The sequence below is a fragment of the Peromyscus californicus genome, unplaced genomic scaffold (assembly GCF_007827085.1).
Source record: "Peromyscus californicus insignis strain IS unplaced genomic scaffold, ASM782708v3 Scaffold_10__1_contigs__length_136768540, whole genome shotgun sequence".
NCBI lineage: Eukaryota > Metazoa > Chordata > Mammalia > Rodentia > Cricetidae > Peromyscus > Peromyscus californicus.
Window position 1 is genome coordinate 29,073,334 of NW_026294391.1, and position 24,790 is coordinate 29,098,123.

Genomic DNA, 24,790 nt, shown 5'->3' on the forward strand with positions numbered 1-24,790 from the left:
CAGTTCTTTGCTCTTAAGTCACCCCAGGGGATCACAGGCTGCTAGATGAACGTGCATAAGAATGTGTTTGCGCGCGCGTGCACGCACAACTGCAACAGTTAGGCAGCAGCAATAGACTTCGATATCATTTTTTTTTCTAAACCAACGACCGAGATGAGCCAACCTTCATCCTTTATTTTCAAGCAGTGCCCGGGCTCCCGCCCGAAATGTGCTCCCCGCCCTCCACCCACTCCGCGCAAGGGTCCCCAGGGAGGGAGGTTAGGATAGCTGTGCTGCAGGCAGGATTCCCCCTTTTTTTTTCCACCGCAGTGACAGGTGGATTCCCGGGCCTCCTCACCCCCCTCCCCTCAACCCTGGCATCCACCCCTCTCTCAGTCACGATCTCTCCCCCCCCATTCCTCTCTCACTTCCCCCTCCCCACAGAAGCTCTCAGTTGGAGCACCGCCCCTCCCACCCTTGCAGCCCAGGTTGCTAGGGCTTGGCCGGGCAACCAAACCTGGTGCGCCAGGCAGAGCGTCGCGAGCGCGCATAAGCGCGTTCGCGTAGCAGATTGCTAGTACAAGAAACCCGCGTTCTAGGATTTCGGGGATTCAAGAACGAGCGGCGTGGGCGGGGCGCGCGAGCCCGAACCCGAGCACGAGCGCTTTCTCTTCATTGGCGCCTATCAGAAGTAGGCGGGGCCAAGGCGGGACCTAGCGGGAGGAGAGGAGCTTGCCGATTGGTTCGAATGGGCAGGCCGGGGGCGTGGCAATCAGCAATTAGGCTGCGCGTTCGCTCCGGCAAGAGGGCGGGGCCGGAGGTTTCGATTACTTGTCGCTGCCGCTAGGGAAGGTAAAGCGGTGACGGCGGCCGCGGGAGTGGAGGCTTCCCCACTAGAGGTGGGGGGAATCGGCAGGGTGAGTAGTTGCGTCCGCCCTTCAGGCCGTCTCACGTTGGCAGTGTGTCTACCAGTTTGTCCCTAGAAAGAACCCAGTCGGTCCACTCCGGAGGGTGACCGAAGGGGCGGCGGCGCCGGTCCCTCCACAACGGGGCGACGCGGCGAGGGCGTCCCAAGCAGGAGTCTCCCTAGGCGACCCACTGCGCGTCTTGAGGGGCTTCTCAGTAGGGCTGGGGCTGGGATTTTTGGTGCCAGGAGACAGGGGGGCTATGCTAGAGAAACAGTGGGGTCGAAGCCGGACCGGCGGGGCTCCCCTCTGCTGCAGGTCTGCGGTGTCCCCACCCCGCCGCCCCCGTGGCCAGGGCTCTCCGGGACTTGCGGCGAGGGAAACCCTTTTCCGCTAGCGCTGAGAAGGGCCCGAAACCCCCCCCCCCCCAAGTTCTCAAAGAGCCCGGGACCCGCCAGCAGCTGCGACTCGTAGCCCCGGTCCTTCTGACCTTGGCTGCCCGGGAGGGTGGGCGAGCGCCCCGCCTGCAGCCCCGCAGGTTTCTGCCACCTTCCACGGGACAAGTTTTTCAGGCGTTGCTGTGAAGTTCACGACTGGCGTGCTGGCAGAGAAGCAGAAATTGACCCCTTCTCAGACCTTCCTACCCTTTGGACCTTCATAGAAATTGAATCCTGGGGTTTGCAACCATCTGCCAGAACGAACAGGTCCTTCTGGAATTGACACCTTTTTTTTTTTTTTTTTTTTTTTTTTTGGTGCCCACGTTGGGGTAAAAAATAACCTGGGCATATTTCAGTGTAAAAGCAGATCTTTCTTGAGGGTTTTGTTTTTTCGCTTCACTTGAGTGGTATGGCACAGATGCTTGAATAAGAAAAGCCTGACCTTAGTATCTCTCCAGACAGACTAGAAGGATGCTGTGATATTTAAATAGTTGCAGATCAGTATTCTGTTAACACAATTTATTTTTAATTGGCTGAAATTTAAGCTGATTTTAGAAAGTATTGACACAGAATAATTTCTTTCCGTGCATCTGATTTAGGCTTGTTTGAATGTAATGGCTATGTACGCAGTATAAAAGATTACACAAATTAATTTGTCTGAGAGCATTTGACTGAAAACAGGATGCATAAATATGTATAGAATATAGGATTAGGGTTTTAGGTAACATCTTCTGGAACACTTCCAGCTTGTTTCTTTCTTGCTGTAGGGTTACAAAAAAGACATTTTTACTGGTGACACTTTGGAATTACAAAGTGCATAACATTTAGATGTAAATCCGTTTTTAATTCTTTTAAATGTTTTAAAATATTTTCTTGAAATGTGAAGAGGCTCTGTTTCCTTATCCCTGTTATCTGGTGTTGAAAGGGAGAGTCTGATCTTACATTTAACAACCCAACTAGGATTCATTAATAATAAAAATGTGAAAGGCCTCCATCTTTCCGAGAATATGGTAGTTAAGTACCTAGGAAGCCTTTTCAATTCTTTATTAAAAGTACTATTTTAGGTTGGAGCATTTTTGGCGTTGCTGCTGGAACGGGAATAAGGAAGTCTGCAGCAGTATTACCAGCTTGACACCACCAGTGGGTGTTTCTGTTGACAAATGCAGAGAGAAGAACATTTGGGAAGGAAATCATTTTTGGGGGGTGGGATGGGGTGGGGTAAGGAGGGGAGGGGAGGGGAGAAGGAGCCAGAAGAGAGAAGCTGTAGAACTAAAGCTGCCAACAACACTGTGTGCCGGCATTGCACAAGTACGGGGAACCTGATTAAGGAGGAAAAGACCATTCGGCTGCATTAAAGAATAGAGCTCCAAAAGAGGCACACTAAATAAAGTTAACCATTCCAAGAGTCTTTAATAATCTGCCATTTCTGAGTACTTGGGAAGAGGGCTTCTCTTGGAAAGGGCATCAAATCCTTTTTAGTTGGCTTGCCTTTTAAGCATAATCAGTGCAATGGTTCATTTGATAGGTAGAAATAGAAAGTGTACTGTTCTTATTGTATTGATTTAGCATAGCTCCTAAGCCTCATTTTTTTGAATAAAAATAACTTGATATATTAGAAAAATTATTCAGAAATAAAATCCCTTTCCCTGGGTGCATTAGTTTTGTCATTGCTCAGTCTTATAATTTATTAAAGATTAGGGACTTCTTAAAGCACCCCCCAGGGTTTTGATTTTGTTGTTGTTTATGCAAGGGCCCTAACTCCATCTACCATTCTATGTTCTTGGAGTTATTTCAATCCGAGGCATCTTCTCTGCTCCCTGGGGTTCTGTAAAGGACAGGTTTCCATTGAGAGAAATTGCAGGGCCATCTCACATAAATAATAGAAGGTTGACTGATTGTGAATTCAATGTATTCTGTTCCAGATATTCTACATTTGAGAAGAACCAGACTTTACGTGGCATTTTCTGTTTTGAAGGTGCAGTATTCTCACACTACAAACCTTAAATACAGAGGTGGAGAAATTCCTATAAGCGTGCATTTCCCCCCAACCCATTTCTCCACAGTGGCTAAGCATCTGTGAGAGAGTCTCAGCCACAGTTGAATTGTTGGAAATGACAGCAGCTCCTCTTACAGAAAGTTAGCCTTTCAGTATAATTTGCATTTCAGTTTACTTAGTAATAGAAAATCGAGCTATAGCTGAGAAATAAGCTTGTAGAAAATTTGTAAAGAATCAAGCTTGGGAATATTTTCTTACTTGTCTAAAATTTCATCTTTTTCCTTCTTCCATTTTGACAGTTTGGGTGGTTATCTCCTTTATTTTAGTAGGATTTTTAGTATTTGGCTATTTGAAGGGGTGCTAATATAAAATTTTATTTTTGGCAGTTAATGTGAGAGTGTAGCACTTCAGTATAAGAAATTGATGTCAAATAATAACATGAGGCATTTCAAATGAACAAAGCAATCCGCTGGCACAGATCTGAAACAGGAAGATCTTTTTTTTTTTTTTTCCTTTGGAGCCTGTCCTGGAACTCACTTTGGAGACCAGGCTGGCCTCGAACTCTCAGAGATCCGCCTGGCTCTGCCTCCCGAGTTCTGGGATTAAAGGCGTGCGCCGCGAACCCCCCCCCCCCCCCCCCCCCCCCCCCCCCGGTAGGGAGAGAGAGAGAGATCTTTTATATAATCCTTAACTTTAGTACAAAACCCCAGCAAGATAGGAACTATTTAGTTGTTTCCTGATTAGAAAAGACTTCACTCAGAATCAGGTAATTTTAGATCTTAAGGTTTTATTTTTGGCAACATCAAATTCCTTGACAGAGGAGAAGATAGAATGTCAAAGGTTGTTTACCATCTGATAATTGTGTCAGTTGTATTTCAACGTAGGAAAATAATGCAATCAAAAGACAATATTTAGAGCTGGAGATGGAACTCGGAGGTAGAGTACATGGCCCTGAATTGGATCTCTAGCAGCAGAGTGGAGTGGGATAGTAGTCTGCATTTAAGCTCTCTGTCGAGTTTCCACTCTGCTTTCAACCTTAAACTCAACATTGAAAATCTTTTTTTTTTTTTTTTTGATAATTCACGATTTTGGTATTTGGATTTTTATTTTTTATTTTTAGATGGGATCTCATCATTAGTCCAGGTTGGCTTGGAACTAACTCACTATGTATCCCAGGCTGGCCTGGAACTTGTAGCAATCCTCCTGTCTCAGCTTCCCAGGTTCTGGGATTACTGGAATGAGCTACTACCTATGCTTGATCTAAATTCAATTTTATATATTTTTGAGAAATTTTTCCCTTATATGGGGCAATGAATGCATTAGTGAATTACTCAAAGGCTGGGTCTCATTTCTCATTGAGTTTATACATTTCTTCATACAGGGTTAGGAATTTGGGAGGCAGTTCTGTCAGTGAATATGAAAACTGAGACCAAGGACTTTCTACCTAAAGAGATGTTTAACAGTTAAACATTTCAGATTTGGGATTAACAGAAAATTATTTATTGAGTAAAAGGGACCAGGCTCTTGGAAGTTTGTTAACAGTTTGAATTAAGCTTTTTACTTAAAGATATTTGTTTTTGGGGTACTTTTCAGCAGAGTTAAGTTTTGGGTGCAGCCTCTCTTTTGTATAGTCTGCTCTATAATTCTCATAATGCTACATCTATTGATCTTACTGAATACCAGATGCTGTGGCAAATTATTTATTCACATGCGTGCGTACGTGTGCTCACAGCCTTTCTCCAAGGTAGATATTTTCCTTATTTCTCATATACGTCAGACGGGCTCAAAAATAATTTGCACATATTAGCTAGCTAGTCAGCAGAAGAGGCAAAATTGCCATCCAAACCGGTCTGACTTGAAATTGTGCTTTTCCAAGTCCTGCTTTCTGCTTCTCTATAAGAGTGTGGTTCCTAAAGCCTGTTTTGAGTTCATTCTGTACATTGTGCCTGGGGAGTCCTGGAGGTATAAATTTGCTTCCTGGGTTTGATGGGCCTCATTGCCAAGGCTGCCTGGCCTTTTGTGACATAGGGGACTGGATCTATCAAGACTTCTGGTTAGGACAACCAGAAGAATAGACTTTTTGCAACACAGCCTCATTGGTTTGATTCCTTCGTAAATGAAAGTTGTACATATAATTATGTATGTCCAAAATGAGATAATTGTTTCTAGTTAAACACTGGTTTCATGTTTATGCATATTCATTGTAGCTTTTCACTGGCTGATTAAATTTACTATACTAATAAAGGCTATGAGGATACCCGTTGAATTCAGTTTTGTCTTTATGTGTATGTGTTGCTAGAGATCGAACCCAGGGTATTGCACTTTCTAGGCAAGTACTCACTACTAGCTATAATCCTAATAGTATCCCCCCAATCCCTCTTTTTTCCCCAATACAGGCTCCCAGTAAGTTACCCAGGTGGGCCTTGAACTCACCCTTTGTATCCCAGGCAGGACTTGAACAGCCTTTTCCTGCCTTGATGCAAAATTCTGCCCATAGCTGCAATTACAGGCCTGAACTACCAGGCCTGGCTAGATGGACTTTTGAAGTGGCAGCTGTTAAAATTTGCAAATGGACCTCTTTTCAGTAATTATAATGACATATAGTAGAATAAAACTGAGAGGCAAAGTTTAAAGAGGTACATTGTTTTTGCTTCATTATTTTATTCTAATTTATGTGTATGTGTGTGGATATCCAAGAAGCCAGAACAGGGCTTCCAGATCCCTGTAGTTAGAGTTATAGGAAGTTTTGAACTGCCTGAACTGCCTGATAGGGTGCTGGTAACTGAACACTGGTCCTCTGGAAGAACAGAGCAGCAAGCCCTTCCAACCACTGAGCCATCTCTCTGGGCCCTTATTCTTGTTTCTTTTTTTCATTTTTTTTTTTTTTTTGAGACAGGGTTTCTCTGTGTAACAGCCCTGGCTGTCCTGGAACTCACTCTGTAGACCAGGCTGGCCTCGAACTCACAGAGATCCGCCTGCCTCTGCCTCCTGAGTGCTGGGATTAAAGGCATGTGCCACTACCCCTGGTGTCATTCTTGTTCCGTAATACATGGAGATTGAACTATAATGAAATATTTTCTGTTGAAAGTAGAAGTTTGGGGCTGAGATGTAGCACTTTTGGTAGAGTGCTTGCCAAACTTCCACAAAGATCTGGATTGGATCCTGGCACCGCATAAACTGGAGGTGATGGCATAGATCTGTAATCTCTAGCATTCAGGGAACCCCAAGTTCTATCCCTCTATAAACCCTGCATGGTGGCACATGTCTGTGATCCTAGGACTTGGAAAACAATAACATTTGGTCACTAAGGTCCTTTGGCTACATCGTGAGTTTAAAGCCAACCAATGACCTTTTTTTTTAAAATGTAGTTTTCTATTTAAAACTTTGTGGTGGTGGTGATAGTGGTGATGATAATGAGGAAGAGGATTATTGGTTATACTGATATTTCGTTACATTTTTATTATGTTTATTTATTTTGTGTGTGAGGGGAGTGGGTGATCATGCACATTCCATAGCATTTGTGTGGCAGGAGTCTGTTCTCTCCCTGCACTATGTGGGCCTCAGGAATTGAACTCAGGTGGTTAGGCTTGGTGGCCAATACCTTCGTGGGCTGAGCCATCTCACCAGCTATATTATTTTTAAAGCAAGACCCATCAATCATTAAGAGAGTCAAACTGTTGAAAGCTTAGTTTCAAAGAACACTTAAGAGGTTCATGTGAAAGAAGAAAAGAGCATGCCATCTTTGTTTTTTAGTTGATACAAATCACCTTTGTCATTAGTGATGAACATTATAGAGCCGCAGGACCAGAAATCTTCCTGGCCAAACCAGAGGGATGTTCGGCACAGATGGAGTCTTGACAGTTTTTGTTGATTTCTCTACAAAGTACAGCTTTCCAACATATAGTTTAACACTTTTGGTTTTGAAAGACGGGGTTTCTCTGTGTAGCCCTGGCTGTCTTGGAACTAGCTCTGTAGATCAGGCTGGCCTGGAACTCACAGAGATCCTCCTGCCTCTGCCTCTGCCTCCTGAGTGCTAGGATTAAAGGTGTGTGCCACCAAACCCAACAAGTTTATCTTCTGTAATAGTATACTAATAAACATTTTAAATAAATTTATGAAGTTTTGTAGCCACTATTTTCAATTTTCAGAATATTTACATCATTCTAAAAATTTTTTTTCCTTTAAACATGGTTTTTGTAACCCTGTTTACCTGCCTTTAAAACATAACTTTTTACACATCCTAATTTTTGTGTTTCAGTTTTAAAATTTTTTATTACACTTATTTATTTAGTGTGTGTGTATTTCTGTGTATATGTGAATATGTGAACATGTATGTGAAGATCAGAAGACAACTTTCTGGAATCAGTTCTCTCCTCTACTATGTGGGTCTTAGGGATTGAATTTATTAGGCTTAGTGGCAAATACCTTTACCTCCTGAGCCACCTTTCAGACCTGTTTCTGGTTTTTGCCTAAGCATGATCCATAGTAGAATATGAAGGATCATACTGTAAATGGCACAAGTTGCCTGGTGTTTGTGGTTTATTTTAGTAACTATCTGATCATTAAATCGCTATGTAGCCAAAGCTGGCCTTCAGCTCCTTTTCTCTGGGTGCTGGGATTACAGATGTGCATCATCCTATTCATGTGGTGCTAGGGATCAAATCTAGGGCCTCAAGCTTGGCAAGCATTCTACCTGCTAGTGAAGAAAATAGCATTGTTCTTAGTGATATATTAGAGATTCATAGAAAATAAATCGAAGGAAAATCATAAAATTACAGTATAAGGAAAAATCATTTTCAGCTAAGACTACGGGCAGAATAATTGGTTTTCTTGATCCTGAGCCAGTGACATTGTTCGGTTTACTGTTTGAGCTCTGATTGTCCTTGACAGATCGTCTCTGCTGTACTTGCTGTAGAGCTGCCTTCATTGTATTCACATACCCAGACATTTTCTACTTTCCATGTTGCTGCACGCTGCATTGTGGTGGGATGTAGACAGGGCTTTCCTACTTGCATCATTTTCTTCTCAGTTATCATTTATGTGGATTGGAGAGTAAAGCCAGCCTGGGAGTATAGGTTATGGTAAAATTGTACAGCACAGCTAACTTCTGCCACATTGTAAGGTATTGGTCTTCGCCTAGTGTGTTGATGGTGTAGGTGGGGACTGCTCATAGGACAGTTTACTTGTTATCTTTGGGGCATACATAATAAAGGGTAATGGTTTGGTTAGAAGTGTTTGGAAAACAGTGTCTAACTTTTAGGTAAACGGATTCTTGTGGGAAAGTGACCCTCAGAAGTGGTAGGCAGGTAAATCAGTAACTCTGTATGGTAGGTTGTGTCTGGATTTGTAATAACAGATTAGACAAACAATGCTAGTCTGATATTAATAGACTACTGTCGAATCAGTCATAACTGGCTTGAAATAGTATTGATTTTTATTTTTAACAGTTATGAATATGTTTCTTTTGATATTTTCATATCCTTTCTAAGACAGAGGCCTAATATCAAATAGTAACATGTGAAGTGATTTCTGGAAATAACTTGTTTTATGTTTTGTTATGTGTATGTGTGGCTTCATCGGTGTACCCTGTATATACAATGGCTGCAGAATCCAGGAGAGGGCATCAGATCTCCTAGAACTGGAGTTACAAGCAGCTGTGAGTCGCCTAATATGGGTGCTGGAAAAGGAACCTTGGTCCTCTGCAGGAGCATCAAGTGTTCTTAATTGCTGAGCCATTTCTCCAGCCCTGCAATAGCTTTAGATAGGTAGTGATTTTTGATAGCAATAAAACAGGTTTTTGGGAGCTAATAACACATGGATGAATAAATTTTTAATTATTTTTAATATATATATATTTTAGTTTTCAGTTGTGTATGTGTGTGTGTTTATGTGTGCTTGTATATATCAGTACATGACTATAAATGCCTGAGAAAGCCAGAGGAGTTGGTTCCCTAGAGCTAGAATGTGGGTGCTGGGAATTGAACCCATGTTCTGTGCAAGAGCAGCACTCTCTTAACCATTAAGCCATCTCTCCAGTCCTTATTCGTTTATAAATAGATAACTATTTATAAATATTCTGTGTGCCTGTGTGTATGCATGCACATGTGCAGTGAATGTGTAGAGGTCAAAGAGCAGTTTTCAGGGGTTCGTTCTTTACTCCACTGTGTGGGTTCTTGGGGTTGAACTCAGGTCGTCAGGCTTGGCCAAAAGCACCTTCACCTGCTGAATCATCTCACTGGCCCATTTTTTTAAAAAAATGTTTGCCTTAAGTTATTTTAGGTAAGTTGAAGTTACAGATCTTTATATTCTTGGCAAAATAAAATAAGTTACAATAATCTGATTAACATACAGGAAGATATGGCCAATAAAGAATGGTGATAAATGTGGCTAGGGAGATGGTCAGTTTGTAAAGTACTTGCCATACAAGCATGATGATCTGAGATCAGTACCTAGCACTCATGTTTAAAAAAAAAAAAGGAACTCAATTGTATTTTTGTAGGTTTTTTTTTTGTCTAATAATGCTGTCTGGGCCTTTTTATTTGTTTATTTTTACTGTACAGGTATTTTGATTTCAAATTTTGTTTTTATGGGTTTTCTGTGTATTCACATGTGTGTGTGTCTGTGTCTCTATGTGTTACTTGTGATTTTTCTTTGGCTCCTTTTCTGTTTGTTTTGCCCTATTCTGGTTTTTATTATGTTTTATTATTTTTAGATGTTTGTTTTCTATTGAGAGAGAGAAAGCAAGTATGGAGTTGAGTGGTAGGGAGGAGCTCGGGGAGAGGAGACTGCAATCAGAATATACTGTATGAAAAAAAAATCTATTTTCAATTAAATAAGTTTAATGAAGAACTTGGTGTGGTGTTGGGGTAGAGACAGGTCGATCCCAGATGTTTGTGGGCCAGCTAGTCCAGTTGAATCAATGATCTCCAAATTCAGTGAGGGACTTTGTCTCATTAAGTGCAGAATGGTAGAGGAAGTCACCAGATGTTGACCTCTGGCTTCTATACACGTGTGAACACTTAAGTATACACATGTGCACACAAGAACATGTACATATGCGTATACTCCTATCCCTACAAAATGGTGACAAATGATAGCTGAAAAAAACTGGTTGGATTCAATTTGCTGAATGACCCTGACACTGGCCAGTTGTAGAAACTAGTTTCCTGAGTAGAGTCTTTCAGAGATTGTCAGAGTTGGTTCAGATGAGATATACCCTAGAATTTATCCACATTCCCAGACACTTTACCCTGCTTTGTCAGCTTCTTGTGGGACATACAGACTTTAATGGCTAGTAATTATTAGTAGTAATATCACAACCAAATTCAAAATTACAGTTGCACAATACATACATGAAAAAGGTTTTCTTCAGAAGCAGAATTAGAGTTCATTAAAAGGGATTTAAGAGAAGATTTATTTTTATGTGTATGGGTGTTTTGTTTACTGGTATGTCTGTGCACCACATGCATGCTGTTAGAGACCAGAAAAGGGCGTCAGATTCCCTGCAACTGGAGTTACAGATGATGGTGAGCTGCCATGTGGGTCCTAGGATTTGCACCCAGGTCCTCTGGAAGAGCAGCCAGTGCTCTTAACCACTGATCTTTCTCTCTAGCCCCCAAAGATATTTTTAAACTTATATTTAAGTGTGGTGGTGGTTATGGTAGTGGTGGTGGTGATGGTTGTGGTGGTGGTGGTGGTGGTGGTAGGTGGCAGGTGTTTAGGGGAGTGGTTAATAGAAAGACACTCATGGAAAAAATAAGATATGCACACGTGAGGGTCTCGGCTTCTCCAGGGAACATCACTGAAAAGACTGATCTTAATTGTGCTTATTGAAATTGATTGAGGTAAACAAAAGTTAATTTTGTGCAAATTGGTATTTCATACAGCATCAGTTCCTTGTAGAATAACCTACCTTACATCCTGAGGTCTGTCTTTGCTTCATTTAACAAATACTTAATGATTACCTACAGTGGCCCTGCCCTCTAATTATTAATTTAGTCTTGAGATGGAGACAGAGGAGGGAGGAAGTCACCTGTGGGAGCAAATGACATGGTTAAGGTGGATAATCTATTCTGAGAGTTGATAGGAAGGCCACCTTGAGGAAACTTTCAAGTGAGTTTTAAGGATAAGAAAGATTATTAACTGGGGGGATAGTTTTCCAAAGGAGTAGGTGCAAATGCCCGGAGGCAAGGTGAGAGAGTTGGAGGCTTTTGCAAAACAAGATCTTTGAATCGTAGCTTGTCATGTGTATTTGTATGTATATAAATGGATAAATGGGTAAAACTAGAAAGGAGACCTGGAGAAGGTGAGAAGGTGCTCTTGAGGGGGTAGTGGAGGGCAAACAGACACATGTGACCTGAGAGCTGAAAGGAGACTAGGGAGATGTAGGAAGAGGGTGAGGCGGAGGGGAGACAGAGGGAGAAGAGAATATACTAAAAGAACTTCATTGCTTGACAATGCCATAAAACCAGGGGCTGGAGAGATGGCTCAGTGGTTAAGAGTACATACTGCTCAAGTTCAGTTCCTAGCACCCATGTCGGATGGCTCACAACAGTGTGGAACTCTAGTTCCAGGGGATCCCATCCCTTCCTCTGGAATCCTAGGCACTCATGTGCACATACCCTCCCCCCCATATATGTGATTAAAAAATAAAATTAAAAACATCGTGAAAGAAAATGCCGCAGTGCTAGCTAATACCCTTGTATGCCTATTTTGGTTTGCTTTACTTGATGTGTGTGTGTGCTTGGTTTTGCCTGTTTGTGTGTATGTGCACCACATCCATGCCTGGCACCCGAAGAGGGCTTCAGCTTTCCCTGAAGCTGGAGTTACAGAGGGTTGGGAGCCACCATCTAGGTGGCTAGGAACAGAATCCAGATCCTTTGCAAGATCAACAAATGGCCTTAACTGTTGAGCCATCTTTCCAGCCTATCTGTATGCTAATTAAAAGTAATTTTAAAAAGGAAGAATTCTAAAATGGCTAGAAAGGAGAAAAGCCAGAGCCCAAGTTGGCAGAGGCCAGAGTCTTGAAGATTTTAGTAGTCCCATATCCCCTCCCCCGACCCGTCTCCTGGGAAACTATTGAAGGTTTTAAGCAGGGGTGTGATGTGAAATGCAGGGCTGCAAAAAGCCAAGACTTTCAGCTCACTGGAGTCTTAACAGTTTGTCAAAAAGGTCATAATCTGTGCAAGGTAAAATATTCTTCTCATCTCATGAAAAGTTTTGCCACAGCTTCCTTGATTGATTGTCATCTGTGGTACTCGTTTCATTGTTTTTTAGAACTACCTTTACTTCTCGAAAGATTCCTTTTCTGCTTCCCCATCCCGGTAACCTTATATAGGAATGTCACTTCTATTTATAACTGAATTAAAATGTTGCTTCTTACAGTTTCATCTCTCTCCCTTGTTTAAACTTAAAACTCTCCCGGTTCTCCTTCATACCATTTGTCTGCTGAAGATATTTAACGTCTTAATGAAACATTTTTATTAAATATCAACATGGAATTTGAATTCTTTTCTCTTTCCAAATACAACATCTTGGACCTAGCTCAGTATTTCTCAACATGAATGCTGTTTTTTTTTTTCCCTAGTTTGTGATTTTTTTATGCTTAGGGGCATCCAACTTCAGGAAGAGTACCATTTCAGATCTGGTTCCTTTGTGGCCTTGTCTTTTATATTAAACTGCTCTTTGTCAGACTTTTATTCTTCTCTACTTTCTCTGTGTATACACATGTGTAAGTGTATGATGTAAACCAGAGGAGAATTTCTGGTATCCTGCTCTGTCACTCTCTACCTTAACCTTGTGTGCCTGGCCAGCACCCCTGAGCCAATCCTCTTGTCTAGGATTCCAGATCTCCAGCAGCAGTGCAGTTAGGGGCAAGAAGGGCCACACGTGGTGTTTCTACAGGGGTGCTGGGGATCTGAACTTCAGCCGGATACTCTTAACCTACCGAGTCATCTCCCAAGTCCATGTCTCAGACTGTCTGTGTTCAGGTTAACTTAGGGATGTGCAAGCTCTGGAGAGGTGCTATTTGGAATATCCTGATATTCCTTTCTCCTACAGTAAGCATCCTAACATGTTTAGGAGCTGTCTTTTGAGACAAAGTCTCAAGTAGCCTTGCTTTTAGCACAGGATGACTTTGAATTACAGGTGTGTACTGCCATGCCAGACATTTAGTTTTTTTTTTTGTTTTTTTTTTTTTTTGTTTTTTTTTTAAATATCTTCAGCCATGAAAAAAGCTTGTTTGCCTTGCTGACTGCATGAAGTTCAGGCCTTCCTTGGTTTAGAATTGTTAGCTCCTATATGAATTGAATGCTGCTGTTGCCCCTTTCCCCCCGTCTACATATGCAAAGAATAGCCACAGCATCATCACCTCCTTCTTCCAGGATTTCTTTTGCAGCCTACATTTTGATGTAGCCTTAAACTTAGCTTGCTTTTGGCGTGAGTTCTTAGGCTTTATTGAACTGTCTTATACCTGTTCAGTCTGCAGGCCTGCCTTCTCTCCCTCCCTTGATTGGTAGCTCTCCCTTGCTCCCTTTCTTGGTGGTGTTGAGTTGAAGAGTTGGAAAAACGGTTTATGTCATTTTCTTTTTCAGTTTTGTTCAGCCCATGGCATGTACTTGAAAATAATTGACTTTTTTTTTTTTCCAAATTAAGGTCGTGAAACCAATGTTTTTGTCCCAGTGGTTTCTCTAGTCTCCAGAGTTAATATCCTTGATTTAGAGGTGTGTTTTGAAGTCTGTCTCTTTATGTGCAGGGTTGGTAAAAGAAATGGAGACTTTCTTGGGTGACCTTGTGCTAGAGTAACAGAGTATTTGAATGTCATTGTTATTGTCTAAGCAACTAAGAGAATGTTAACATAAATATAAGCAATGGTGATGTTCTGTAAGCCAGCAGGAGAGGCCAAATACAGTGACTTAAGCACTGGGTAATGGCATGTTCAAATGGAAAAGCAGGGTACAAGTGGCCTAGGCAGACTCAAGGCAAAATAAATAAAGGGACAAAGTGGTTTGAGAGTGGGTGCAAAGAATCTTAAGAGAGGCCCAGAAATGTCAGGTAAAAGGAATGGGCCTCAAGAGGGTATATTCATGACATGGATCTACAAATAGGCATATAAACCCAGGAGAAGAAAAACAACAAAGATGTGAATTCATGTATTGCATGCCCCACATTGTCCTGATATTTTGGTTTTCTTTCATTATGACTCGAGAGTGTATGAATATTAAAACTAGTAGTTTAAATAGTGGTGGGTCTTGGGAAATGGACAAGCCATGGTATGTGTTTTGAGCTGTAAACTCTGGTGGCATGGTGTAGTCTCTGCATGTGGCACATAGGAAATGCTCAATAGACATTTCTCCTGTGAAAGGTGCTCCTTTTCTGACCTCTCCCACTCTCCTGGACCTTCTTGTTGGTGGCTTCTCTGTATTAGGTACCTAGCTAGTGAATCTCCCTGCCTGCTCCCCCTACGGAAATACCTGTTTAGTAACTTGCCTATGGGCATGATTGTGCTATCTTTGTCCCCACATCCATACATGAGTAGGTGCTGATGGCGCCCTATGGGGTGCTACAAACTTTTCCACCAAAGCCGATAAGAGTAGCATTTAAGCCGGGTGGTGGTGGCGCACGCCTTTAATCCCAGCACTCGGGAGGCAGAGCCAGGTGGATCTCTGTGAGTTCGAGGCCAGCCTGGGCTACCAAGTGAGTTCCAGGAAAAGGCGCAAAGCTACACAGAGAAACCCTGTCTCGGAAAAAAACAACAAAAAAAACAAAACAAAACAAAAAAAGATTTATTATTCTAGTTCATGTAATTGCAGAGTCCTCATTCATTTTCTCTTGGACCCCATCTCTCTCTCTCTCTCTCTCTCTCTCTCTCTCTCTCTCTCTCTCTCTCTCTCTCTCTCTCCCCTCCTCTCCCTTCTTCCTCCTTTACTGTCAAACAAAACTGTCATTTGTTGAACACATTGCTTATTTATCATGTGTCTTCACACACCCCCAGGCTAGTACTTAGGTCTTAAAGACTGGCAAACTAGTTTTTAAATGTGTTGCCATACTGAGGTAAAATACTGTCACATAAAACCACTCTGGGAATGTAATAACTTAACCAAAGAATTAATTTACCATGATATAAATTAGTTAGATAGACTTCTGCCATATTTGGATTGTCCAGTAGTTTTAAACATCCTCTCTAGCTTTGAATTAATTTATAGGCCCTACTTTACCAGAAAATGTGCACCCCCAGCCTCTCTTACTGGGTACAGGCTTGTGACATACGCTTGACTAGTATGTTATACAATGGAGACTTGGACACAGAGTGAGCATTGTATAATGCTGATCATACTGAATTAATAGCCTGTAAATCATGTTGATAGAGGGGGTTTTCTTTTAAAAATATTTCTTATTTTTTTAATTTATGTGTATGCATGTGTGCCTGTGTGAGTTTATGTGTATCATGTGCATGCAGGAGCCCATGGAGGCCAGGAGAGAGTGTCAGATCTGTTGGAACTGGAATTACAGGCAGCTGTGAACTGTCATGTGGGTCCTGGGAATCCAGCCCAGATGGTCTGCAAGAGCAGTAAGGGCTCTTATAACCACTGAGCTGGCTCTCCAGCCCCAGGCTTTGAAGGAATGGCAGTGGCAAGACTTTGAAAATTGAGTCTTTAGTGTTACTAAATAATGGTGATAATGTAGGAGTGTATGTGATTTATTACATTTTTTGTTGTTTATCTTCCTTTTCTTGGATTATCTAGCATTTGTGGTTGGATGTCTTATGATCATTTCCAGGATATTTTTAGCCATTATTTCTTCAAGTACTTCTGTCCTGTTCTCTCTTCTTTCCATGATCCTAATTATGTTATGTCAGGACCTTTGATACTGTCCAGTAGATCTTTCCTGTTCCTACCCTCCCCCCACCCCCCCCACCCCCGTTTTACTCTCCCACCCTCAAATTTACTAATTGCTTTCCTTGGCCGAGTTGAGTCTGCTGGTGAGCCCCTTGAAGTGACCCTTCATCTCTCTTAAATGGTAGCATTCCATTGATGGCAGTTTCCATTTGCTTCCTCTTTATAGTTTCCATTTCTCTGCTGGAATTACCCATGTTGTTCTTTTTGGGGGTCAGAGCCCCCAAATACTGTTTAACAGTATTTAAACTATTTCCAGTATCTCTTTGTGTCTGGCTCTTTATGTTTTCTGAGCATTTGTTTCTTTGTGTTCTCTTATGCCTTGGGGCTTAATTTTCTTATAAATTGTTGCAAGCCAGACTTACTGTGTACAATGCTAGAGATGGAGGTACATAATTTTTATGTTTTGCATGGGCATGTCTTTCTTTCTGCTAGGCCTTTAATGCTGGGATTTGAATTAATCCAGTTAAGAGTTGGGCTGTTCCCACCCCCCATCACTGTGGTTTCCCTCAGAGTAGCTCAGGCTTCACATTCTCTTAGTGATACTTTGCATTAGAGTGGGAGTTAGTATCTGCTCCATTCAACATTTTGAGTCTCCCCTTTGATTTGTGCCTTGGCAAGTTTCTTTTGTACAGGTTCTTGTTTTCTCTTTTCCCTTGAATTTTGCCTTATTGTTCCTGGAAGTTCGTTCTCTAGCTTGGTGGAGTGGTGGAATGTGGTCTCTGTTTTTCTGATTAAATCTTGGATTTATGTTGAAGTCCCGGGGTCTTGCCCCTCTGGCTGTTCTGTTGGCCTCTGTGGAATCCTGTCCCACTCCCAGAAGTAGGATACGGCCCTGCGCCAGCCCCCTTTGCTAGGAGCTTTCATTCAGGTCTTCAGGATAGAAGTGGATAAAGGTGATAACTGTCTTTGCTTTCTCTGTTGAACATGGGAATGATGGGGGGCGGGAGGGGGGGTGCCTTGCTCCTCAGGCACTGCTGCTATGCATCACAATGGGGAACCTTAAGACTCTTCCCTTGCCTCAGTGCCTGTGGGGTATGGGAGGGGGTTGGTTGCTAGAGGCTCAAGATCCTGCAGAAGATTGGGGCTCCCCAAACTCTGCAGCCCCCAGTAGTTTCACACTGGCCTTTCAGCTAGCCACGTCAGCCTTCACCAACTATACCTACCACTCATTTCAAACTCCTCCTCTGCTGTTCCCTTGCGGTCTACTCCAGGTAAACACCATATTGTCTCCCATCTCCCCATCCCTCTACTTTTTGAGCCAACTGTTTGCTCTAGCTTGGGTCAGAAATGTGGTTACTCTTAAGATTTTAACAGATTTAGTTAAACCTGAATTTAATTTTTATTCCTATTCTAAATAAGACTGAGATTTTAGAATGGTTATTCCTAACTCTGGTGGCATCTTCCATGATAGTGTTTCTTATATGTTAATTTTACTTCAATTTAAGTACCTTAAGCTTATAAAAGTAGTGAAGAGTTATTCACCCGTATGTTCTTCATATTTTTTTGCTCATCATTCTTCATTCACCCCATTTTTCTTGTTGGCTCTGTTTCCTTCTGTCAACATACAAGCTTTAATGAAAGGAGCCAAATATGAGTAACATATTCATGTTACTCTGAATGTCCTGTTCTTTCATAGAAAAGAGTACATGAACTTTTAGAGCCATAGAAAAGAAGCTTATGAATTGATTTGCTTGTAAAGCACATGGATGGGGTCCCCAGGTAGGTAGGGGAAATTGTAAGCCTTAGATGTATTTCTCACAGTATCCGCTTTAGTGTTGAGGGGACCAGGCATGGTAAGCTTAGTGATGTATTATAAGAGTTTTATCTAAAAGTCCAGAAGTTTTAGGTCACAAGCAGGCTATTAAAAAAGGACAAATAGTAACCCAAAATAATTTGCTTCTTGACCTGAAACATACCATCTCTCCAGAATCCCAGTGTTCTACACAGTCAAGGTCAAGCTGTCTGCAGGCTCTTCAGAGAACTCCGCATTCTCAGTAGTAATGTTCTTAAGTAGTTCTTTCAGTAACTGTCCATTAGTAGTAAATCTGTTCTTAATGTTTCTGAAAATGTCCCTGCTTCATGTTTTCTCTCAAATGATTGCTAAACAGGGCATAAATTTCAGGTTGACAATTGTTTTCCCTGGGCACATCGATTATGTGAGCCTCTTGTGTTTTGACAAGTCTTGTTAATGAGAAGTCTGTAGTTAGTTCATTTGTAGTTTCCTAGTAGGCAGATCATTATCTTTTCTCTTGGGCCTCCTTTGAAGCCTGTTTTTTTGGGGGGGGGGTTCTGCAGTTTCTGTGCTCTATCTTTAGCCATGGATTTGTTCTTATTTATTTTGCGCTTATTTGATATATCCCATCAGTCTGAGGACTCTTGATATTCTCAGTTGTGTTTGTGATCTTTAAAATATTCTTTCTCTTCCATTTTCCCTTTCTGGGGCTGTTATTTAGATGTTAGAACTTCATTGTATACTCTCTCTCTCTCTCTCTCTCTCTCTCTCTCTCTCTCTCTCTCTCTCTCTCTCTCCCTCTCTCCCCCCTCCCTCCCTCCCTCTCTCTCTCTTCCTCCCCCCAACCCTGGTGTGTGTGTGTGTGTGTGTGTGTGTGTGTGTGTGTGTGTGTGTGTGTGTGTGTAAGCACATGCTATGCTGCACACATGTGGAGGTTTGAGGACAGCTTTATGGTGTTGGCTCTCTCCGTCCACCTCTATTTGTGTTTTGGGTGTTGAACTCAGGTCGTCAGGCTTTGTGGTAAGTTTTTTTTTTTTTTTACCTTTTTTGCTCCCCCCATCCCTGACACAGCTTTTTTCCTTAGATGGAGCTCTCATTGGCATGGAGCTTAGCTAGGCTGACCGGCAAGTCCTAAGGATCCATCTATTTCCCCTTTCCAGGGTACACCATTATGCCCGTATTTTTAAACTAGGGAACTTGGGTTCTGGGGATTGAACTCAGGTCCTCATGCTTAGGAGGCAAATGCTTTACCAGCTGAGCCATCGCTCCAGCCCAAATGCTCTTTACTACTTTGATATTCCAGTGACTTCTTGGCACCTTTTTTTTTTAAATAAAGAAAGTAAAAGTTTATTGAGTATACTGTGAGGGGCAGCAGGATGGGCAGTAACAAGAGTACTGACTGTAGCAAATTTCTTGTCATCTGTCTTACAACTCACCAATTTCTTTTCTTTGACCGCTTAAAAATATAGTTACATTGAACTCTCCCTCTGATTATTTTCTTAGAGAGTTCTTGAAGAAGGAGGTCTCTCATTTATCTCCTCCTTTTCCTTCAACCCTTTTGCTTGCTTCTGTATGTGGTTTGCAGTATTTGTTAACTTCGAAAATGTCTGCCTATGCCTAGGTTGTGAAGTGTGAGTATTCCTTAAACTCTTTTTTAATATTCTTTGAGGTATTACCCAAAAGAGGGAGTATAAATTCTGACCATCTTGCAGCCCTTTGGTCATTGTTGAGATTCGATCCTCTTAGCCAGTAAGTCATATTTTCAGGAGGAAGGGGCTCTTTTCTTTGTCATGGCTTCGTACTTTGATCACTCTCTCGGCACAGTCTTGGACTGATGTGTGGAGCTTTCCTTTTTTTCACCCAAAGATATGTGTATCCTTACTGGTGGCCCACATCCAGCTTCTTTCCCCCCACAGACTTGAGACAGGTTCTTCAGCTTCTCGACTTCATTGTCATTTGACTTTGCTGTTCTTGGTTTAGGGAGAGAAAGAAGCAGGTCTTTGTCCTGTGGAAAATTGTGTGTAGTATACTGTACGCATTTGTATCACTTGTTCCTAGTGTTATTTTCTTCCTGACCATGTCACCAACTAGTCTAGCCAGTTAAAAATCAGGAAGAAGTTACAACCACAGACATCTTCGATCTCTCGTAGGTTACATGATTGTGTGGAACATAGTTCATGGTCTCCAATAGGAACTTTTGTTTGTTTTTTAAGGGTCTGTTCCTTCCACTATATGGCATAGATTCATATAGATTTTCAATTTTTTCTGGACTAAATTGGTATATAAAAGATGGCTTCTGTTGGAAAATGAATTTGAAGATTCTCAGAATGTAATGGTGCCCAACACCACTGGGCCCATCTTCTGCTGCTATAACATACTGCTATATAGTTTTGGAGACTGGGAAATCCAAAAACATGGTGCCAGTGTGTGTTGAGATCATTAATATTATGTGCATCCATGGCAGAAGGGCAAGTAAACACAATATTGAGAGAGGAAGTTAGGCCAAAGTCATCCTTTTTAATCAGTAACCACTCTCTTAATAAAACATCAATTCATTCTTGCAGGAGAGTCCTCCTAACCTAATCAGTTCTTAAGGCCCCACATCTCTCTTCTCTTCTCTTCTCTTCTCTTCTCTTCTCTTCTCTTCTCTTCTCTTCTCTTCTCTTCTCTTCTCTTCTCTTCTTTTTTCTTTTCTTTTCCTCTCCTCTCCTTTCTTTTCTTGAGACACAGACTCTCTGTAGGGCTGGCTGTCCTAGAACTATGTAAATCAGGCTAGACTTGAATTCATCAAGATCTACTGGCCTCTGTCTCCATAATGTTGGGATTAAAAGCGCAGGCTACCACACTCAGCAAGGTGCCACCTATTAACACTGTTACAATTCGAACTGCATCTCAAAACAAGTTTTAGAGTGGACATTCAAACCACAGTGGTTGATTTTCCCATTGATTATTATAGATCCCACTAGTTTTATACTTGCTACTAACTCATCACTGTTCATGATGACTTAGTGGTAACCTTGCCTTCTCTCCACTGAGAGACTTCACTGTTCTGTCTGATTTTCTTCAGCTCCTGAGCCCATCTTCAAATAAATCAGCTTCTCTACTTAGACCTGCCCTTTCCTTCTCTCTTTCCTAGATGACATACTGCTTGATGCTTGACTGCTGCTTGAGACTAGGCCCTTGCCATGGAGCCTCGGCTTCACTGCAGCTATTTCAGTGGTCTTTTTCAATTGCCTGTTTCCTCTCTTTCTCCTTATTTTGTTCTCAATGGGGAGGAGCAAGTTTCGTCTTAGGACATCTTGAGGGTAGAGGCCAAGGATGCTGGCAAACATCCTAGGATATACAAGCTAACTGCCCATAACAGAATTACCTCGTCTTAAATGTCGGTAGTGCTGAGGTTGAGTAACCTTGTTGAATCCTTAGTTTCACTTTTGTCTCTTCTGTTTTCTCTGCCCATATTCTTAGTCCTAAGGATCTCATCCTAGAATACCTTTCCTGAGAACTGGCGAGAAGACTCAGTAGTTATAAGCACCTACTGCTATCGCAGAGGATCCCAGGTAGGTTCCCAGGGTCCACATGATTGACTTACAGTCGCTCCAGCTCCAGGGGATCTGATACCTTCTTCTGGCCTCTGTATACAGCTATACTCATGTGCATGTACAACATACACACACACACCTCTAATTTTTTTAAAAAAGACTCTACTTCTTATAAAAGAAAAGAAAAACCGCACGTCCACTTCTCTTCCTGCTTCCTAACCTCATCTAAATGCTGAAAGAGTGGTCAGTACACAGTCTATCCATTTTTTTACTCACTTCTCAAGCTTGAGCTGTTGCTTCCTAACTTCCCACCTCCATTACCACTTACATTATTTTTTTCTGAGATCACTAGTGACTTGTATGTTCCATCTAGTAGACCCATTTCATCCTAATGTTACTTGGCATTTCAGTTGTATTTGACAATCACTGTATACTCCAAGACTGGCATCTATGTTCTCCATGTCCTTCTTTATATTTATTTTTCTGATTCCCTCATGGGCTCTTATTTGACCCCACTTTTCTGTGCCTTTTTGAAACAGGGTTTCACTGTTTAACCCTGGCTAGTCAGGAACTCATAGTGTAGTCCAAGCTGGCCCCAAAGTCACAGAGATCTACTTGTCTCCCTCTCCCGATGTTAGTTTGAGACAGGGTCTCATGTAGTCTATGTGGATAAGGCTAGTCTTGAAGTCATAATCCTCCTGTTTATGCCTCCTGAGTGCTAGATAGACAAGCACCACCATGCCTTGAGCAAAATTGTTTTTGCTAGTTCTTTCCTTTGCTTGTTTTTGTAGAGCATGTGGGTTGCTTCCTTCAATTGGTTGCTTTCTTAAGTTGGTAGGGTTGTAGGACTCCCATTCCTCAGGGAAGGTACAGTTAATTAGTGTCTTGTTCCAGTTCTAAGGCATCACCACTACTGAGGAATATTCCTGGTCCCGGATGTCATTTTAGAGAAGCAGGACTGGTAAATGCTAATGCATTAGTCCTACTGAAAGAGAATGGGGAAGGACAGTGGCAGTGGTGTTCCCAGCTCTGCAGTCATGTGGCTTGCTTGCTTCTTTCCTTTTCTTAGTCCCACTGCCTCTAATTGTATTACCTTTCATAGGTTCTTTTGGGAAAACGTATCTTTTGAGACCATGCCTCTTTTCTTCACACAAAGCTTTGGGTTCTTGAACTTTGTTGATGTTTTTTAATCTATTCCATCTTACTCTCTTTTTACAGCTTCTTGTAATTCTTCACTGATCTGTATGGTACAGTTAGATTTTCAGCTCCACACTGGATTTCTTTTTGCTTATCTCATTGAATTTTAATGTAGGAAGAAAGGTAAATCTGTGTTTGTCCAGCTATTTATTCTATTATTCTGAGCAAAAGCAACTTGGGGAAGAAAGGGTTTATTTTAGTTCCTAGGTTATAGTCCATTGAGGGAAGTCAAGACAGGGACTCAAGGCAGAAGCTTGAAGCAGAAACCATGGAGAAATGGTACTTACTGGCTTGCTCAGCTACCTTTCTTATGTAGCCCAGGCTCACATGCCTAGGGATGGCACAGCCCACAGTAGGATAGCTCCACATAGGCTGGGCTCTCCTACATCATTGAGCAAGCAAGAAAATGCCTCACAGACGTGCCCATCGCCAGTCTGATGGAGGCAGTTTTTTCAGTTGAGATCCCCTCTTCCCAGGTATGTCTAGGTCTGGGTCAAGTTAACAAAAACCAATTAGCACAGAATCCAACCTGCTTCTGTGGTTGGATAGTACACAGCCAATATTAGCCAGCCCATACAATAAGACCTTGTCTCAAAAAAACCCCAATAGTAACAAAAAGGTACCTCTCAAGGTGATTTTGAAAACTAGCAGTGAAGTGCCCAGCCCAGTATTGACTGCATAATATTCACTAGTTCATTCTTTCTTCATTGGTAGATTATTTAAATAGCTCTAGAACTTCATACCTTAGATAAAGAGAAAAGAAATCACATGTGCTTACTGAATCCTTGCTACATGAAGGGATCCAGAGATATTTAAGGCTGTTTCCTATCCAAGGAGAAACATTAGGTTAGTATATAGATTTTCTGTTTCTTTCTCATCCTTCCTGCCTTTTTAGCCCGCTGTTCTGAAACTGTTTCAGTCTTTCAGCTATGTCATTTCATTTGAGCACAGAACACTCAAAAGGTTGCTTTGCCACATTTACTCCATCACATTTCTGTAAGAGTAGGCTGTTAGCTCCATTTTATGTGTGGGGTCCTTGAAGAGTGATCTGCCAAGAATACAGGGGGATATAGAAGAATGCTAACCATTATATTTCCAAACTCAGTAGGTGTTGAATACATACTTGTTAAATGAGTGGATAATATGTTATTAAATGGTATATTAAAAGCTTGTTGAGGTGGCACATGCTTGTATTAATAATCCCAGTGTTTGGGAGGTGGAGGCAGGAGGATCAGGACTTAAAGATTTATCTTGATACATAGACAGCCAACTACTCACCTACCCCCAAATCAAACACAATTCATTACTTTTATTATTTTAATTTATTTTTGAGATAATTTAGTTACAACATTTCCCCTTTCTCTTTTAACCCCTTCAGACCCTCCCATATACCTCTTCCTGTTCTCCTTGTATGTCCACTTCTTCCTGTTTTACTCTTGTCCCTGCATATATTATCTGCTTACTAGGAACATTACAATTCAGTGATTAGAGTCAGTCATAGTTGGACACACTTGTACTTGGGAAGCTGAGTTGGGAGGATTAGACATTCCAGGCCAGGCGTGGCTACATATTGTAAGGGACTTCCCAAGATAGGAGCCAGGGTAAATGACCAATTTGTTGTACTTTAAAAAAAGGAGTGGGGGTAGGGGAGAGTCCTGAGATGACTCAGTAAAGTTGTTTGCCACCAACTGATTCTTGAAGGTTGCCCCTTGACCACTAGATGTGTGCCATGGTGTGCACATGTGAGCCACACACAGATAAATCTAGTAACATTAAAAATACAAAAACCCTAACAAAAATGGAGGCTGGAGAAATGGCTCAGGGTCTGACTGTTTTGGCTTACTGTAGTATTTCTTACATCTGGTATAGTGACTAGAATAGAGTATTTGTACAGTAAATGTTTGTGGAACAAATAAATGAAAATGAATGTTCCATTTTTTTTTGAATTGTTGCTAGTATCCTAATTTTTAGTTGTATGTGGACAAATTGTCATGAATTTACTTTTTGCTTGTGTATGTGTACAAATTATATCACTATCCCAAAGTTTACATTCTCAAATCTAAGATTCTTAGTTCTGTTTTTTAAGACCTATGGATTCTTTGTGTACCT

General features: G+C 41.7%; 1 protein-coding gene across 4 annotated transcripts in view; it reads left to right on the top strand.

The window, feature by feature from the left end:
• Nucleotides 1–780: 780 nt before the first annotated feature.
• Nucleotides 781–24,790, top strand: part of LOC128100409 (cyclin-dependent kinase-like 5) — a 182,611-nt gene continuing 158,601 nt past the window's right edge. For 2 of the 4 annotated variants that reach the window (XM_052722580.1, XM_052722824.1), the window contains exon 1: nucleotides 781–896. The gene's annotated coding sequence lies outside the window, so the exon portion shown is untranslated. Of the gene's footprint in view, nucleotides 897–3,243; nucleotides 3,297–24,790 lie in introns of those variants that run through there. The other 2 variants (XM_052722651.1, XM_052722739.1) reach the window with 2 other exon arrangements.